General features: G+C 43.9%; 1 protein-coding gene and 1 long non-coding RNA gene across 4 annotated transcripts in view; one reads left to right on the top strand and one right to left on the bottom strand.

Moving 5' to 3' along the window:
* Positions 1 to 19,422, top strand: part of LOC116938831 (E3 ubiquitin-protein ligase HECW2-like) — a 209,041-nt gene that overhangs the window by 51,709 nt on the left and 137,910 nt on the right. The window lies entirely within an intron of this gene.
* On the bottom strand, positions 10,767 to 12,323 carry LOC116938832 (uncharacterized). Its single transcript, XR_004402333.2, has 3 exons — positions 11,639 to 12,323; positions 11,267 to 11,393; positions 10,767 to 10,908 (listed from the first exon to the last, which is right to left on the bottom strand). It is a non-coding gene; the product is annotated as an uncharacterized LOC116938832 (long non-coding RNA).

The raw sequence follows: 19,422 nt of genomic DNA, 5'->3' as shown, positions 1-19,422 counted from the left end.
AACAAAGCAAACAGAAAAGGAGCTCTCGGCCTTTTTTTATAACTGCAACGCAGAGGATATTAGGTTTTGTTGGCAGGATAGCATAAGCAGCCTGTACAATATGAATGCAATGCGGCAGCCACGAATGCATTGCCGACCTAAATGAGAGAGAAGTGAGCGCGATGGGTGAGGGTGGCTCCCCGAGACTGGGAGATGAGCCACATCACCACGAAGCCTTGGGAGGTGATGGGAGAGATCATCGGGACAGAGGAGGAGGAGGGCGTTTTTGAGGGAAATTAGTTTCATGAGGCTGCAGAATTCCGTACAGGGTGGAGCGCCATAAACTGTAGTATTAGTAGTATTACTACTATAGTGTATCCTGCAGCACAGCATACCGCACATAAAAAAAACAATCACCTTCATCAACCAGCTTCTATTCCTCCCTTAATGCAACCCATCTCCTCTCCCCTAGGCCATCATCATCATCCAGCTACGACCAGGCCTACCCCAACCCCTATCACTACCCAACCCCTATCACTACCCCAACCCCTATCACTACCCAACCCCTATCACTACCCTATCACTACCCCAACCCCTATCACTACCCCTATCACTACCCCAACCCCTATCACTACCCCAACCCCTATCACTACCCAACCCCTATCACTACCCTATCACTACCCCAATCCCTATCACTACCCCAACCCCTATCACTACCCCAACCCCTATCACTACCCCAACCCCTATCACTACCCCAACCCCTATCACTACCCCAACCCCTATCACTACCCCAACCCCTATCACTACCCAACCCCTATCACTACCCCAACCCCTATCACTACCCCAACCCCTATCACTACCCCAACCCCTATCACTACCCCAACCCCTATCACTACCCCATCACTACCCCTTACACTATCACTACCCCTATCACTACACCTACCTTTATCACTACCCCTACCACTACCCCTATCACTACCCCAACCCCTATCACTACCCATACCACTACCCGTATCACAACCCCTATCACTACCCCAACTACTACCACTACCCCTATCACTACTCCAACTACTATTACTACCCCTATTACTACCCCAACCCCTATTACTACCCCAACCACTACCCTATATTCCTACCCCAAACCCTTAACCACTCCCCACCTGTTCCCTTGTCAACATAACTACATCGCCACTGTTGATAATAACCCCACTCTTTATCTCAACCACTATCATCTTGTGTACAATTTTATAATTGTTGTAAAGCGCCTTGGAATCAGACGCTGCTGTATAAATCTAGATATGATAAGATGAGCGGTGATGGCTCGTTGCAGAGGTTCACAGCTCGAGTCCAGCAGGCCACCCTGGTTAATACTGCCGGCGTATGAACCAAACACGCACTACGATGTGCTGTCTGCTTCACAGTAGACGTTAAAGATTGCCTGACGTCATTTGAAATGAGTAGGCCATTGCGCGCTGGCGTCACCGTTCAAATTTGCCCATTTTTTGTTTGTTTAAAGTATGTTCATTTCTAAATATCAGGTTCTTAATGTTCATGCCATAGCATGTACTGTAGATGAACACTGCAGCTCCCTTCCATGGGAATTCTACGCGCACGATTTGTACACTGTTGGCTTTGCCCCCCACGCATATTTTTGGATTTGCACGCCACTACAGTATTTCAATTTGGAAACGTTTGTGATTTTTTTCAATCTTCTTTCAATGAGGATTATAGTGGATTGGTCCTTTCACTTATTTAACATCACTGGGCGGCTGCCAGTACAGCAGATGGTAACAGTCGGCGACCTAAATAAAGCACGCATCTTGCTTCTGTAAACGCACAACCACTCCGCTCTTCGATGCGTTTTCGGGTTGTCTCGTGCTTTGTTCGGCATCCGACGTTTCGCTTCACGTGCCGGGAGCTTTTTCAGGAACTGAATTGAGTGTCTCACTTTCTCCCCCGTTATACAAAATTGCTGGCTGCTGTTGGTACTTAATATTAATTGGCTTAGCACTCTGATGTGGGGCCATTTCGACATTGACTAATGCCCAATAACAACGACTCCCTTTTATTTTTGGCACCGACTTTCGCCATAAATCGTGTATTTTTTTTGCCAAAATCTCCCTTTGACGAATAACTTCTCTGAATGTGAGTGCGGAGCTACCCACACCTGTTTCAACATTCTCATAAAGTGAGACCCCTATTGCAAGCAAATTTATGGGAGAGGATTAAGAAAAAAAAGGTCTTAAGAGTTGATTGAAATTATATTCTGCATTTGCCCACGTGTCAGATTTTTTTTATTTCAAATGCCCATAATACACAATCAAATTATTGTCAAGATAAACTTGAGACGAAAAAACACACACACAAAGGGAATTCTACCTGTCAGAAAAAAACCCACCAGGAGACTCCACAGATAAGGAGAGGGCTTCCATGTGGTACAGCTGGATAGAAATTTCATTGAATAATGTGTAGCTTTCATAAAACAGAAATAAATTCCAAATGGATATTGTATAGAAGGTAAAGATGGGGCCCGATTCTCAATTATAAAATTGAGGCAGCATTTCTGAGATGATCCTCGGTTGAAATCCCTACTGGCCACGTGAGATTTGCCCAGGGTCCCAGCCAGATTACCAATGACTTCACTAATACAATTCCCCCCCCCCCCCCATAGCTCAAATATAAAAATGTGGCATTGGCAGTGCTGAGTGAGTGTTCGTGTTAATACATTCCACAGCGGTATGACAGCGGCCAGTCTGTCCATATGGGACAACCACAATTTACTTCAAACACCGGTATTAATTGTTGTACTGACTACTAAGGGATGATTAGCTTGGTCAACACCAGTCCGGGAATTAAAGATGCCTTTTTCTGATGGTGAGTTAGGTCAGAATGCCCTGCCACATTGCCACCCAGCCAGCTTGCAATGTCTTAAACAGCAGCATGTCCAGCTCTTGAATATCCTGCGTAGTGTGATGTCACACTGTGCTGCGCTAGCTGTGGTTGAAGTAATGTATCACTCTTCATTAATAAATAAATCAGCCAATGTTAATTACTTAACCAGGTGGGTATACATATGGTAGATGGTACGGATCTAGTTTTGCTAGGAAGATCTGAAAGTTGATCAATTAAGTAAAAAGTCAAAGTCTCAAGTGAGCGTAGAACCGGGAACATATTTTTTGGTGGCCAAAATACAGTGGTGGAAATTCCCTAGGGCAATCATCATTGACTTCCCACGACACATTACTCGTCTTATCCACTCAACAGGCTGACTGAACCCCAAAGCAGGATTTCATTCTCAAACCTTTACATTTTGTGTTGAGTATTCGTGTTGAGTTGGCCAGATGTTAACTACCTCGTCTGGTATGCAGGCGGTCGTGGGCTTTATCTCTACCCTGACGCCTGTATATTTGGAGTTTGCATATTCTCCCTGTGGTAGCATGGATTTTTATCCGGGTCCTCTGGTTTTTCCCTCCACATTTAAAACATGCATTTAGAGTATTTGGCTGAGAAACATTTTCACTTGATAATCCACTTTGTTGACTTATCATTTGTGGCCAGGTCGCTTCTGAAAAATACTTAATAGCTCAGTGGACCTTACCTGGTAAAATGAAACAGTTTTTTTTATTTTATAATAAAAATTTTGATTTAAAACTTTCGTGACTGCAGGAATTCATATTCTTTGGTTCTTTCGGCAAAGTCACGTAGATAGAAAACAACAAAATAAAAATAAAAAAAACAATGACGACCGCTTGTGTTGCGATCGAAACGTCGTGAGTTTTCGTTTTTTTATTTTATATTTTGTTGTTTTCTATCTACGTGACTTTATCGCAAGGCCATAATTATAATATATATTGGGGGACACATCCCCCCCCCCCCAATATTCGAATATGCTCAAAATGTCCCCCTCAATATATTGCTATAAAATAGATTTCTGTTTATATGATTGTGGTTATGGTTGTCCTTGATAAATCCCTAATCTCTGCCATTACAATGAAACAAGAAAAGGTCAAACATAAAAAACAGAGCAATGTAATACACTACACTATTAGACATTATTGTTAAAAATAAATAAAAAGTCAATCCTATGTGTTAGTGCATTTTTTAAATTTTAGGCAGGAAATTCGTTTTGAAATTTTAGATTTTTTCTGGGGGGGGACCCCAGACCCCCTGGAAGCTTTGGTCCCCCCAATGTTGACTCCAAGGCCTTGCTTTACCGAAAGAACCAAAGAATATATATAATTTAGTTTACTATGCCACAAAAACCGCCTGGCTAGATTTTAGTTGCATGGGGTTTTGTAAGGTGTAAAATTACTTAATTAGGATTATACATACCAATCATCACCCCTTCTGCAAATACTCGACAGGACTATTCTTTGGGTCTTTCAGTAAAGTCACGTAGATAGGTTCAAATGAATAAAAATTGATGAAAAAAATAATTGGAACCTATCATATTGAATTTACTGAAAGACCCAAAGAATATGCATTCATGCAGTCACGCAAGCTTTAAGTTAAGACTTGACAGGACTGTCCTGAAAAGGAGTCATGAGGCTTAGTGAAACTCTCCTGGGGAAACAGCCCATGTTCTCAAGGCAATTGCAACCTCTTTGTTCTCAGTGGACTGGTCTGGCTGATGCTAATCCTCTGGGGTATCCATCTGTGCTGTGCCTTTGTCTGATTGCAATTGAGTGCTGCAGCAAAAAAAAATCTGCCAAGACAATCTCATTTTCAACTCTTGGCCAATTTTCTCCGTGCGCGAGAGTACATTATGTGCACGCACAAGGAGTTCAAGCAATGGATGTGATATGTATCCAGTTGATACAATCCACGCTTCTGGCAGCAGTTGCTACTACTGCTACTACCATACCAACGGGTTTCCCACTCAGAAAATTGCAGCAGTACCTCAATCATAAGGAGGGCACAGTGGCTATCGAGGCAATTGCGAGGCGTGCAATTGCCTCAGCTGCAAACGCCACCCACGCACGTTGGCAACTGGAGGTCGGCCATCGATCGAGGACACAGCAAACGTCTAATAAAGCTGTTGTCGCAATGTTTAAATGTCGTTTCAACGGGTTTGAAAATAAAGCCGTTTCAAACATGTTTTCAAAGTGCAGTATTGCATTCTGCTTGGTTAAGTATTTTGAAAGGGTTCGGTTTTCAAATGAATGATCAGACTGCTCAACAGCAGTAGATCAATCCACCCTGAGAGTCAGAGAATTTGGTCGTCCATCCTGAGCCTGCACCCTTGCCACAAAACGTGAGCCCGCCGTACGAGACGCCGCTCGACATTGGAGGGGAACGGAAACTCCAGGGAGAACTCGAATTCGGCACGACGGGAGCGTACCACGTTCTGTAGCAGGGGGACAGTTGGACTCCGTGCCGCAGCCAAGTTGGGACCCACGCAGAGGGGCGACAAGGTGTATATGGGGAGGCAGAAGGGCGGAAGGGAAAGGTAACGAACATACCGAGGGAAGACCAAGGGTCAAGGCAACGGGACGGGGAACAGGGGGGGGGGGGTGTTTAAATATCCATCTAGGATGTAGAACGTGGCTGTGAAGCCATGCAAAACCAAATATTTTTTTGGTGCCGAAGCAGCACATCTGGGTGTGTATCGAACTGAATGTTCTAAGACCACGGACGTTGCTCTTCCGTGGTTTCTCTCTTGCTCCCAATGTTAGCCATCGTTGCGCTGGTGTTTTGTGACTAAGGGGTTGCCATAGTGCATACTTTACACGACATAACATCCACGACATTCGTCTCGTCTGTTTTGCTAAATAGCATCGTACCGTAATTACCGTTGCTCATTTTCTTTAATAATTCTAATTAATTATTTACCGGCATTTCTCCATGAAATTATTTCATTTCCCGACAACATACTTCTGAAATAACAACCGCAGTGATTACATTTGCAATTAAATATATCCATTATAAATTACAGTGCTTTGTTGAATTCCTTCCAAAAGTAATTCATGGTATGGTGAATGAGGTAATTGTTGAGTAGTACTCTGCGTGTGATTATTTCGTGATTATCTTGATTTGAAGCTTTCGTGACTGCAGTAATCCATACTCTGGTTCTTTCGGTAAAGTCGCGTAGATAGAAAAATATCGCCACACACGCAATCGTCATCAGGTGGGACAACCACAGCAAGAAAAAAACTACTTTAGCAGTTGCGATCGAAACGTCGTGATCTATGATTTTTTTTTACCTACGTGACTTTACCGAAATAACCAAAGAGTAGAAATAGGTTTTTATCCTTTTAGCTGCCACAAAAACTGACACCTTTATACAAGGGATCATGTTTGCAATAACCTATTACTATATCTTGTTACTGGCAAAGGAGGTCTCATAATGTAAAGGCTCACCCCGAGCTCTCAATACTCTGATAGTGCGCTGTTTTTTAGTTGTACGCCTTATGGTGTCATCTGGTTCAACACCAGTGGAGACTAGGCTCTAAGAAAAGCCGTCTCGGGTGTGGACCAATCAAATTCAAGGACAGTGCCAATATCATTATCAGAGTTGTCTTTTTGTTTGTTTGCATTTTTGACTGCTTGTGTTGTGGTTATTGCAAACATGATCCCTTGTATAAAGGTGTCAGTTTTTGTGCCAGCTAAAAGGGTAAAAACCTATTGCTAAACCAAAGAGTATTTAGTGATTATTATGTAACTGTCAGCTGGTGTGTTCTTCGTGTGGGGTAGCGGTGGCGTAGCGGTTAGCGCGCTGCGCTACGAACCAGGCGAACCGAGTTTGATTCCCGATCACGGCCAACACCAGTGGCGGATATCTGAACCGGTCCTGGGCCTCCCTTAGGTCGACTCAGCCTCAAATGAGTACTGCCCCTGGTGCGGTGTGTAAACATCGCCACTGGGGAGACAAAGGCGGCCGGGCGTGGTGTTGGCCACCCACCCCCTCGTGTGCCGTGCCGGTGACACTCGCTAACAGCACTTGCCCCTACAGTCTGTGAACGGGCCATACATTGAGTAGGTACAGCAAAAAATCTGTCAAAACTTGACCCCATCCCCCCCTCTCCCTGTACGCACGCGGACTTTTTAACACGCCACCCCCCACTCCCCGAATCCTATAGAACGGCCGATATTTAATCCACGCAGAAACGATCAAGGATGAATAATTTTGACGTGTTTAAGCAAACAGATAGTCCACCGCCGGCTGCATGAAAGAATTAAGTTGCGTACCTTTAAAAAAAAGTGTATCTGGTGTCCTCTGGGTTGAAACGCCGACTGAACCCAGTCGAACAGCTGACGTGTTATAGGAATGAATGTCTTCGAGACGCGCAGTGTCAGGCTGAAGAAGCGCAGCAGCGATTGATGCAGTCTGCTGGGCCGCCGTCTTTGTCTGACAGCTGAAGAAACTAAACTGTGGCTCATCTGAAGGCCAATGTAGACGAATTATTATCGAGGCTTCACCTCCCTCCCCCCCCCCCCCCGTTTACTATGCGTACATTGTCAGCAGAGCCCCCATAAGCAAGCGAACACATTTGGGTTAACCCCCCCTTCCCCCTTCCATGCGTACCTACTAAATGGGTGGCCCCTAAGGCTACACGGGAGAAGATCTCTTTGTCTACGTGTTCCACATTGTGACGTGGCAACGATGACGTGGCTCTTGGCTTATGTTGAATGTTGTCTTGTGGTTGTTGTTGTTGTTTGACTTGCATCCCACAGGGATTTTTGCACACAGCGTTGGTGTACGGTGCTATTTCAGGAATATTTTGATATTTTTTTCCTGTATTTTCTGTTTGCACAGTCACATAGTCACTTTAAGATGTTTTCTTGTTCATGTTTTTTTGTTTGTTGCGGTTGCACCCGATTCAAGAGCCGAATGGCTCACAGGGCTATACCAAATAAATGAACTATGAACTATGAGTGCACGACGGTTGAATAACCTTTAAGCGATCTTTATGCGTACTGCAGGGGCAGCAAAGCACACAAATAAATTACAAAGCGATGGGGAAATTAAATCGCAACATTCGTCACATCGTGAAGTTTTATATCGCATTGTGATCAATTCTATCGCGGCCAACCTAGTAGGGACCTTGCAGATTTTCTACTTTGTACGTGTGTACGTTGAACTTCTTTCGTACCGTACGTAGCCAACCGTGCAAATCGGTAGGCTATGTGTGAGAGAAAGGGACACTTGGGGTAAACACATAATTAATTGCGTCAAGCATCACAGCTGCAAAAACTTAATGGGATTAGACTAAACGTTGCGTCTCAACCGACAGTACTCTATATAAACGTGTGCATGAGCAGACACTTTAAAAAAAAAGCTTATAAAGAGCTCTATACTTCACACGAGTAAATCGCAACGTTTTAGTTCTTCAATAAAACCACAGCCCTCTGAACCACCCGAGCATCGATAATTACTCGAAGCTTTAATTGTGTAGTAGTTTCCCGATCTCATGTAGCAAAGACGCAACGTCATTCCACGTGCAGGAGCCATCCCATTTGCATTGTTTATGGCCACATTTTGGTCCGAGTTTCAGGACGTGTCGTCGGAATTGTGAAGAGCATCTCAGCTTCCAAGAAACTCAACACATCCATCAATGACACTGCCTTAAAGAGGAAAAATACCGTGCGCAACAGGTGACGTTTCAGGCAATGGCCCTTTATCGCACGTGACATGCATGGCAAGAGTCTGCCTGTGGACTGATCAGCTGTGCTAATCTGTAATGTTTCTATTATCTCCATATATATAAAAGGCAAAGTTGTGAATGTGTGTCTGTTCAAAATGTTTAGCCTACTTCCCGACATGCAATAAACTGGAAATTTGCCATTTGGGCACTTTCCAGACTGTACACCATTCAAACATTATAAAAATAGACTTGTTTCTTTTTGGGGAGGGGGGGGGAGCTCAATAATGCATTTATTTTTTGCACGGCAAGTGAGCTGTGACGTCAAATCTGTCACGTGACCCGCGCACGTGGAAACGTAACGCATTGTAGTGTAGTGGTTAGCGCACTGTGTATGTGTCTGTGTGTGTGTGGGTGTCTGTGTGTGTCTGTGTGTGTGTGGGTGTCTGTGTGGGTGTCTGTGTGTGTGTCTGTGTGTGTGTCCGTGTGTGTGGAAGCGTAACGCATTGTAGTGTAGAGGTTAGCGCGCCGCGCTACGGACCCGACGACCCGAGTTCGATTCCCGCTCACGGCCACCACCGGTGACGATTATTTGAACCGGTCCTGGGCCTCCCCTAGGTCGACTCAGCCTCAAACGAGTAACTGGTCTGCCGTGTGAACATCGCCACTGGGGGGACAAAGGCGGCCGGGCGTGGTGCTGGCCACCCACCCCCTCGTGACTAACAAACACTGACCAATTTGTCCATGAGCCCAGACCAGATGTTTCACTTGGTTGGGTCGACATAGCTTTAGCGGCTTCAATATGATGTACTGTACTAATGCAATTTGTACCTACAGCTCGTACTTTATTTTTACATTTAGTGACTTGCTTAGCGTTCCTCTGCTCCCACGTTTTTGTATCGTTTATTGTTGAAAATTTCTGACCTTTGGACATCTGTGAAAAAGAGCTTCACAGCTCATCGGATTCTTCCCGTCTAAATAAAGATTCCGAATGAGAATGTATCGATGTGGCCAATAAGAGTGAATTAGGTGACGACCGTTTTGAGATGAGTGGGTTATAAAATTCATTCACTCGTATTGGCCGTATAAATAAATCGGTGCTGCTAACGTGTCACCTGAGGTGGTAGCGACATCTGCTCTGGCCTATGAACGAGATGTTATTGATCTCTCATTGATAGAGGCAGAAAAGCAGAGCATAGCAAAGAGCCGTAACCACTGCACCACCGCTAAGTCGCTACCGAGCGGTGGTGCAGATGCTTCCACTGAAAAACACCACATTGATTCGTAGCCACAGACAAGAACATTATAGGACTTCAAGGATAACTCTGTGTGAATTTTTTTTCTCTCTCGTAAAGTTGAAAGAGTGAAATGTAATTGTTTAAAAAAAAATTTAAATGTATAATCTCGCATGTTCTTCAGTATGCTGGTTGGGTGGCTCGAGATTTCCGCTCACAGCCAAGTCCTGTTTGTTTTAGGGGTTACATTAACATCTACATCATTAGACCTCCTTTGCCAGTACCAAAATATAATAATAGGGTTTTTCCCCTTTTTTCAGTTTTCTCGCCAGAAAAAAGGGGAAAACCCTATTATTATATTTTGGTACTGGCAAAGGAGGTCTAATGATGTAGATGCTTACCCCGAGCCCTCGTTACTTTGATAGTGCATTGTCTTTGAGATGTACGTTTTTTGTCGTCATCTGGTCGAGCACCAATTCAGACAAAGAAATCCGTCTCTGGTGTGGACCAATCAGTTTCAAGAACAATGCACATATTATCAGTGTGTTTTTTGTTGGCATTTTGACCGCAAGTACTGTGGTTAATGCACACATGATTCCTTGTGAAAAGGTTTCAGTTTTGTTGCCAAAAAAAGGGGGAAACCCCTATTATTATACATTAACATTTGTCTGCATAAATTGTACGTGACTGGGAGGACGTGGTGGCTCAGCTATCTGTGCACTGTGCTATGAATCTGGCGACGTGAGTTCAATTCCTACCCACAGCTCTAGCATCAGTAACATCTAAACGAAATCCTGGGCCATCCCGCGCGACGCAGCGTGGTGAAGTATGGTCAGACAATCCCTCAGATCGACTTGGCAGAGCGAAGCCTTAATCCAGCAGTGGATTTACAAAAAGCTGAACATTATTATAAATGTCATGAAATTAGTCATTCACATTTACGTTTCTAATTTAAAGAATAGACTGGAAATTGGTCTGTAATTGTGAGTCATTTTTATTATTGTTTTTTCTTATCAAATTCAGTTTTATTTTTTAATTCTCACCACACATCCCCGTTGTAATATGTTCATGGCGCATGGCGGTTATTTCCCAAGGCTGAGCAGTTTCTGGGTCTGTTGAACAACAAAACATTTAATGGGACAATTCCAATGCAATTACATTGCCCCAGGTACTATTCCAATGGAGTTGTATAGTCTGATTACAAAATGAACATCGCAATTTAAAATTTAAAACGCGAAATTACTGCAATTGTGGTATACAACCATGTAGAGTAAATGTATTTGGTATACATGCATCCTGCATACACTGCTGGGGTAAGTGATGTTGGCAATGACTTATGATGATGATGGGCACGGCACCACACCCAGTCCCAGTACTAGTTTTACACACCGCACCAAACACAGTACTTATTTAAGGCTGAGTCGACCTGGGGGAGGGGTGTAAGGGAGGACTTGCTCAGATATCACTCACCGCTGATGGTAGCCATGTCATGGAATCGAACTCTTAGTCCACCAGCTTCGTCAGTGCAGTACTGCCCATTCATTGTGCCACTGTTAGCGATTCACTCTGCGTGCGGTTGTGGTGAATGCCGAGGTCTCTAGTGACAACAAGGGGTCACGGAGAACCCATTACACATAAGGTGTAGTATGGTATACCAACTGAGAATAACGATTGGAATGCCCACAACTTGATGCACGTATTATCATCGTAAGCACAATCATTATAAATGATCAGTCGCCACGCGGGCCCAGTTGCGTGCACATCACGCACGTGTGCAATGTGTGTACATGTATGTCGCATGCATGGGTGTGTTAAGCAGTTGACTCAGCCTCAAATGAGTACCTGGTGTGATGTGTGAACATCGCCAATGGGGAGACAAAGGCGGTCGGGCTTGCCAACAGCACTTGCCCCAAACGTCTGCCCTGGTTAAGCAGTGCATACACGCGAATATGAACTTGCAGAATTGGTGTTGCAGCTTGCGGAATCTACGACGGAGACATTTCCGTAGGAACAGGCCAGATTGTGGGAAAGTAGAGCAGGCGGAAATTCTTTGCGGTATTTACCCAAACTTTGCGGAGCTGTGCCCTCTCTCTCTCTCGCTCTCTGCCAGTGGTGGAATGCCAGGGTTTCTCAGGCAGAAAAATCTACATTTTAATTGTGGGAATACTTTACAGCCTCCATAAACCCCGCTCAGGTTCTGCCCAAGCCCTTTCAACAGTGGAACTTTTCCCTGTATGGAATACGGTGGGGGGAATGTGCTTCACAATGTGTGTGTGTGTGTTTTAAAGGGTTTTTTTTTATTCAAGGTTGTTGAGCACAGCCCCAAATGCTCAAAAGTACGTACGTTGTGAAAGAAGTTCAACATACATACTGTACATACAAAACGCCACGTGGCGTTTTGTATGTACAGTATGTATGTTGAACTTTGTATGTACAGTATGTATGTTGAACTTTGTATGTACAGTATGTATGTTGAACTTTGTATGTACAGTATGTATGTTGAACTTTGTATGTACAGTATGTATGTTGAACTTTGTATGTACAGTAGGTATGTTGAACGTTGTATGTACAGTATGTATGTTGAACGTTGTATGTACAGTATGTATGTTGAACTTTGTATGTACAGTATGTATGTTGAACTTTGTATGTACAGTATGTATGTTGAACTTTGTATGTACAGTATGCATGTTGAACTTTGTATGTACAGTATGTATGTTGAACTTTGTATGTACAGTATGTATGTTGAACTTTGTATATACAGTATGTATGTTGAACTTTGTATGTACAGTAGGTATGTTGAACGTTGTATGTACAGTATGTATGTTGAACTTTGTATGTACAGTATGTATGTTGAACTTTGTATGTACAGTATGTATGTTGAACTTTGTATGTACAGTAGGTATGTTGAACGTTGTATGTACAGTATGTATGTTGACCTTTGTATGTACAGTATGTATGTTGAACTTTGTACGTACAGTATGTATGTTGAACTTTGTATGTACAGTATGTATGTATGTTGAACTTTGTATGTACAGTATGTATGTTGAACTTTGTATGTACAGTAGGTATGTTGAACGTTGTATGTACAGTATGTATGTTGAACTTTGTATGTACAGTATGTATGTTGAACTTTGTATGTACAGTATGTATGTTGAACTTTGTATGTACAGTGCGTATAGGCTTGTATGTACAGTATGTATGTTGAACTTTGTATGTACAGTATGTATAAACTTGTATGTACAGTATGCATAAACTTGGATGTACAGTATGCATAAACTTGTATGTGCAGTATTATAAACTTGAATGTACAGTGTGTATAAACTTGTATGTACAGTATGTATGTTGAACTTTGTATGTACAGTATGTATAGGCTTGTATGCACAGTATGTATAGACTTGTATGTACAGTATGTATAGACTTGTATGTACAGTATGTATAGCCTTGTATGTACAGTATGTATAAACTGGTATGTACAGTATGTATACACTTGTGTGTACAGTATTATAGACTTGTATGTGCAGTGTGTTTAAACTTGTATGTACAGTATGTATAAACTTGTATGTACAGTATGTATAAGCTTGTATGTACAGTATGTATAAACTTGCATGTACAGTATGTATAAGCTTGTATGTACAGTATGTATAAACTTGTATGTGCAGTATGTTTAAACTTGTATGTGCAGTGTGTTTAAACTTGTATATACAGTGTGTATAAACTTGTATGTACAGAGAATTCCAAAGCGGATAAGTGCGAGGGAAGAAGCAGAATTAAGAGGAATGTTGTCACCTGCAGTGATGGTGGTGGTTGTTGAACACAGTGTGGTGGTGGTGGTGGTGATGGTGGTGGTTGAACACAGTGTGGTGGTGGTGGTGGTGATGGTTGAACACAGTGTGGTGGTGATGGTGGTGGTTGTTGTGGTGGTTGAACACAGTGTGGTGGTGGTGGTGGTTGAACACAGTGTGGTGGTGGTGGTGATGGTGGTGGTTGAACACAGTGCGGTGGTGATGGTGGTGGTGATGGTGGTGGTTGAACACAGTGTGGTGGTGGTGGTTGAACACAGTGTGGTGGTGATGGTGGTGGTTGGACACAGTGTGGTGGTGGTGATGGTGGTGGTGGTTGAACACAGCGTGGTGGTGGTGGTGATGGTGGTGGTTGAACACAGTGTGGTGGTGGTGGTGATGGTGGTGGTTGAACACAGTGTGGTGGTGGTGGTGGTGATGGTTGAACACAGTGTGGTGGTGATGGTGGTGGTTGTTGTGGTGGTTGAACACAGTGTGGTGGTGGTGGTGGTTGAACACAGTGTGGTGGTGGTGGTGATGGTGGTGGTTGAACACAGTGCGGTGGTGATGGTGGTGGTGATGGTGGTGGTTGGACACAGTGTGGTGGTGGTGATGGTGGTGGTGGTTGAACACAGTGTGGTGGTGGTGGTGGTGGTTGAACACAGTGTGGTGGTGGTTGCACACAGTGTGGTGGTGGTGGTGATGGTGGTGGTTGAACACAGTGTGGTGGTGGTGGTGATGGTGGTGGTTGAACACAGTGTGGTGGTGGTGGTGGTGGTTGAACACAGTGCGGTGGTGGTGGTGATGGTGGTGGTTGAACACAGTGTGGTGGTGGTGGTGATGGTGGTGGTTGGACACAGTGTGGTGGTGGTGATGGTGGTGGTGGTTGAACACAGTGTGGTGGTGGTGGTGATGGTGGTGGTTGAACACAGTGTGGTGGTGGTGGTGGTGGTTGAACACAGTGTGGTGGTGGTGGTGGTGGTTGAACACAGTGTGGTGGTGGTTGCACACAGTGTGGTGGTGGTGGTGATGGTGGTGGTTGAACACAGTGTGGTGATGGTGGTGGTTGAACACAGTGTGGTGGTGGTGGTGATGGTGGTGGTTGAACACAGTGTGGTGGTGGTGGTGGTGGTTGAACACAGTGTGGTGGTGGTGGTGATGGTGGTGGTTGAACACAGTGTGGTGGTGGTGGTGGTGGTTGAACACAGTGTGGTGGTGATGGTGGTGGTTGAACACAGTGTGGTGGTGGTGGTGATGGTGGTGGTTGAACACAGTGTGGTGGTGATGGTGGTGGTTGAACACAGTGTGGTGGTGGTGGTGGTGATGGTGGTGGTTGAACACAGTGTGGTGGTGGTGATGGTGGTGGTTGAACACAGTGTGGTGGTGATGGTGGTGGTTGAACACAGTGTGGTGGTGGTTGAACACAGTGTGATGGTGGTGGTGATGGTGGTGGTTGAACACAGTGTGGTGGTGATGGTGGTGGTTGAACACAGTGTGGTGGTGGTTGCACACAGTGTGGTGGTGGTGGTGATGGTGGTGGTTGAACACAGAGTGGTGGTGGTGGTGATGGTGGTGGTGGAACACAGTGTGGTGGTGGTGGTGGTGGTTGAACACAGTGTGGTGGTGGTGGTGGTGGTTGAACACAGTGTGGTGGTGGTGGTTGAACACAGTGTGGTGGTGGTTGCACACAGTGTGGTGGTGGTTGCACACAGTGTGGTGGTGGTGGTGATGGTGGTGGTGGTTGTGATGGTGGTGGTTGTGGTGGTGGTGGTTGTGATGGTGGTGGTGGTTGTGATGGTGGTGGTTGTGGTGGTGGTGGTTGTGATGGTGGTGGTGGTGGTTGTGATGGTGGTTGTTGAACATTGCGGTGGTGGTTGTGGTGGTGATGGTTGAACACAGTGCCGTTGAGATGAAACAATCTGGTCGATCGAGTCCTCAACATCCGAGGAACAATCAATCGACGGAAAAAGTAAATATGGCAGGAGTGATAGCAGAGTGATTAGAAGTGACTGAAGTGACTCTCTAGATTATTAATCGCCGTGACTGTGTACGTTTAATTATATCGAGTGCAGAGAGGAGTGATCTAGCCCAGATGTGACAGCAGGCTTCCAACGAGTGTGTGTCGAATAGCAGGACGTGTTTCAGCCAATATTATTCACAGACACGGCTATCATAATGAAAATATGATATGGCCCTATACATAATTCACATCGGTGTTAAATGTTACTGAAAGTATAGTCTTCATAATTTGAATATCCGGATAAAAAAAAACACTCTTATACCCTATACTGTATATTAAACGTGATTTGTTTTTTGTCAAGGGAGGGCCAATTACATAATTACATTACATAGTTACATATCTCTCAAGGGAGATATGAGTTTATTTTTGGTATGTGGAATATGTATGTGGCATATGACACCAAACTGAAATTAAATTACGGAAAAAAATATCACTGGCGGCCAGCTGATAAGACTTTCGATTCCCCAACCACGAGGCATTTACCAAACAATCGTCTTTAAAAGGGCCGCCGCGTCCCATCACTGCCCGTGCTGAATTTCATGCACTTGGGTTTTGCAAATTGCAGGCATCAGGATCGTCACGGGCAGTGCAAGCGGATGGCAGAGGAGAGATCAGGGCGCCTCTTGCCTTACCACCTGGCATGCAGTGATGGCATGCCTGGTGCGCTCTCTCCGTCAGAGATCTGAACAAGAAGAAGAAGAAACAAACTCAACTAAGGTCACCACCCAGAACAGACCGAGGAACATAACGGCTCGGTGCCCCGTTCACACACACGAGGGAGGAGGCATCATAGTGAAGGCAATTTGTTTCTGGTTAACGTGCGGCGCCTTTCGAGCACAAATCGGCCACCCAAAACTCCGTCACGTGAATAATCGTGAAAACATTTCAACGATTATGTGCAGTTCAAATTAAAGTCTAGTTGCGGCTGCGAGTTATTTGGTGCATCACAGCAGAGACGCACCACTCTGCTACTCCATGATGCGATAATCTGCCTCAACCACCTTCAATATTAAATTATAGCTGTTGCTCTCGACCAACATTAATATAGAATACACTTCAAAATCATCCTATTAACATAGAAAGCAATACACAACCTAGCTCCACCTTACATCATACATCTCATGCACATCAAGCAAAAAAACAGATCACGTCGCTCCACAACCCACACACCCTCCTCCAACCACCAACAACCAAACACAAACCACGTGGTTGGACAGATCTTCTCATTTGCAGCACCACAACCTCTGGAACAGCCTCCCCAAAGCAATGCGCACATTTGACCTCCATCATCACTACGTTCACAGTTACAACTCAACAACTACGCATCTCTTTGCGCTTGTATGTATGTTGAACTTCTTTCGCACCGTATGTAGCCTACCGTGCCAATCGGAGGTGCGGGAGAAGGACAACAAACTAAACACAAAAATAAGTTCTAAAGAAATAAATGTTCAATCTATAGATTACATAAAGGTGCATAGCTCCGATGGCTTCCTAATATCGAAAGAGCGTTCCAGACGGCTGCAGAAGCGCATCTGAAAGCACGCGATGCACAGGACCAAGTGGATATGCATTAACATTCACATTTCTAATGAATACATTTCGTAAAATGTGATGCATCATATCACTGTGGGGTAGTAACCGTCTTTGTTCGATAGCCACTTAAAAGACGCTGCGAGGATGAATGGAGTTTGTGTGGTGGTTCATGCTACTTGACGAGATCAGCAAGGTATTGTGGGTGATATATGCAAGTTGAGGCTGTGAGTTAGCTCTATATACTTGCATACAACTAAGCCACAGCCTAAACTTGCATTTATCTTAACATTAAAAAATGTAGTCTTTTTTTGTATCATTGGACAGTATAGAATTGTCTATGTTCATGGGTGCATTAAAGTGATGTTGGCGCTTTGAGTGGCAGAGTTGTGCCAGAAAGGCACCACGTGTTTAAGGAAGACATTTTTTCTATTTGACATCAGCCATGCGAACAACAAGAATAAGAAGAAGCTGCTGGGCAGTCTTATGTACTGTGTTGTACTTCTTTCCCACCGTACGTTGCCAACCGATTTGCTAATCGGTTGGCAACGGGTCCTCCGGTTTTCCCCTCCACATTTAGAAATGTGCGTTTAGAGTATTTGGCTGCTATACATTTCCACGTGATAACCCACTTTGTTGAGCTATCATTTGTGGTCAGGTCGCTTCTGGAAACGAGCTATATTGCTCAGTGGGCCTTACCTGGTAAAATAAATAGAACTTATTTCGCACAGTACGTAGCCAACCGATTAACAAATCAACGTACAGATACAACCGTGCTTATTCGGAGGTGCGGGATTAGTAAATCGATTGGCTACGTACGGTGCGAAAGAAGTTCAAAATCTATATTATAATCTGTATGTCTCAAAAACGTCTAAGTTACTTCCTGACGAGGTAAAACGATGACATTTGCTACATAGGTAGTTTTTGGAACACAAAACAACAGTAAAATCCGAGATTTTTTTATTTTAAGACACCAAAATATCGATTCAGAAACCGTTCAAAATTTAAGATTGCGTTTTTTTTAGTTAGACAGCGTTAAACCGCAAATAAAATTTAAGAGAGAAACATTGTTCTATCTTTTATTGTTTTTGACATATTTCGGATTCAAGCGGGTTTGAACTAAAAAATAAGCATTTTATGTTCAAATCTGAATGGGAGTTTTTTGTTTGCTTTTTTGTTTTTTTTTTATGAAAGAAAGAACGGAATCGACCGGTTTCCGATGGGTAGTCCTTAAATATAAGAAGTTGAATCAAGTCGTCAACAAATGTATTTTGCGGAAAAATACAAATTTTCGGAGCAGTTAATGTCTGATCGTAAATACAAATTGTAAAAAAAATCATATCAGGTAAATAAAAATGAATTAAGATATTTATTGAGAACTTTTGCCTGGCGAAGACCAGGCCTCATGAACTAGTAAGTACATAAAACCGTGCTTACTCATAGCTTCGGGATTAGCAAATCGGTTGGCTACGTGCGGTGCGAAAGAAGTTCAACATACGTACATACAAGCGTTATTGTATTGATGTAGTTTATACTTAGTTCTTTCACATCGGCTTATTGTATGATAGTTGGGTAGTTGCAGTTCTTTAGCGTCAATATACTAAATGCCTCTGTTGATATGTAAACTCTGACTTTAACATAGCTACTTCCGTGACCAGTTACATGCTAATCCGTCACGCTAACATCATGCTAATCTCCCAGTTACATGCCAATTTCTGATTTTAACACCCTGCTAATCCAACACATTAACACAGCTACTTCAATGCTAAATTCTTCTGTTGATATGTAAACTCTTTTGTCAAGGCGCTCTGCTCCTCCCACCCAGCTTAAAAGACGCTGCCAAGCTTGGCGGTGTTCATTGGAGCGCTGTCGTCCCGACAGTTCTGTTCCTTCACCTGAAGAAGGCTACTTGTGTTGTGGCCGAAACGTCGTGAGAATTTTCTTTTATTATGTTTTATTTGTATTATTTTTATTTCCATTCTACGTGACTTTACCGAAAGAACCAAGAAGATGAATCCCTGCAGTCACGAAAGCTTTAAATCGAAATACAACCGTTGCTTAATCGGAGGTGCGAGCCAAGTTTTGCGACCTGCAACACCGCGGAGGGCGCTCTGCCAGGGACAGCCTCCGCACTGCTGGGTGGGTCGGGGTGGGTCGGGGTGGCGGGGAGAGACCCGGGTAGGGCTGAACGATTTGGGGAAAATATCAAATTGCGATTTTTCTGACAGATATTGCGATAAAAAAATGTTTAAGTCAAGCTTCAGTTCAATATTCACTGTGTAATAGATTTAAAATAT

Source organism: Petromyzon marinus, chromosome 4 (assembly GCF_048934315.1).
Source record: "Petromyzon marinus isolate PM22_M1 ecotype Great Lakes invasive population chromosome 4, UKy_Petmar_22M1.pri1.0, whole genome shotgun sequence".
Taxonomy (NCBI): Eukaryota; Metazoa; Chordata; class Hyperoartia; order Petromyzontiformes; family Petromyzontidae; genus Petromyzon; species Petromyzon marinus.
Note: the sequence above shows the minus strand (reverse complement) of the source record. Positions and strands in the feature narration are given on the sequence as shown.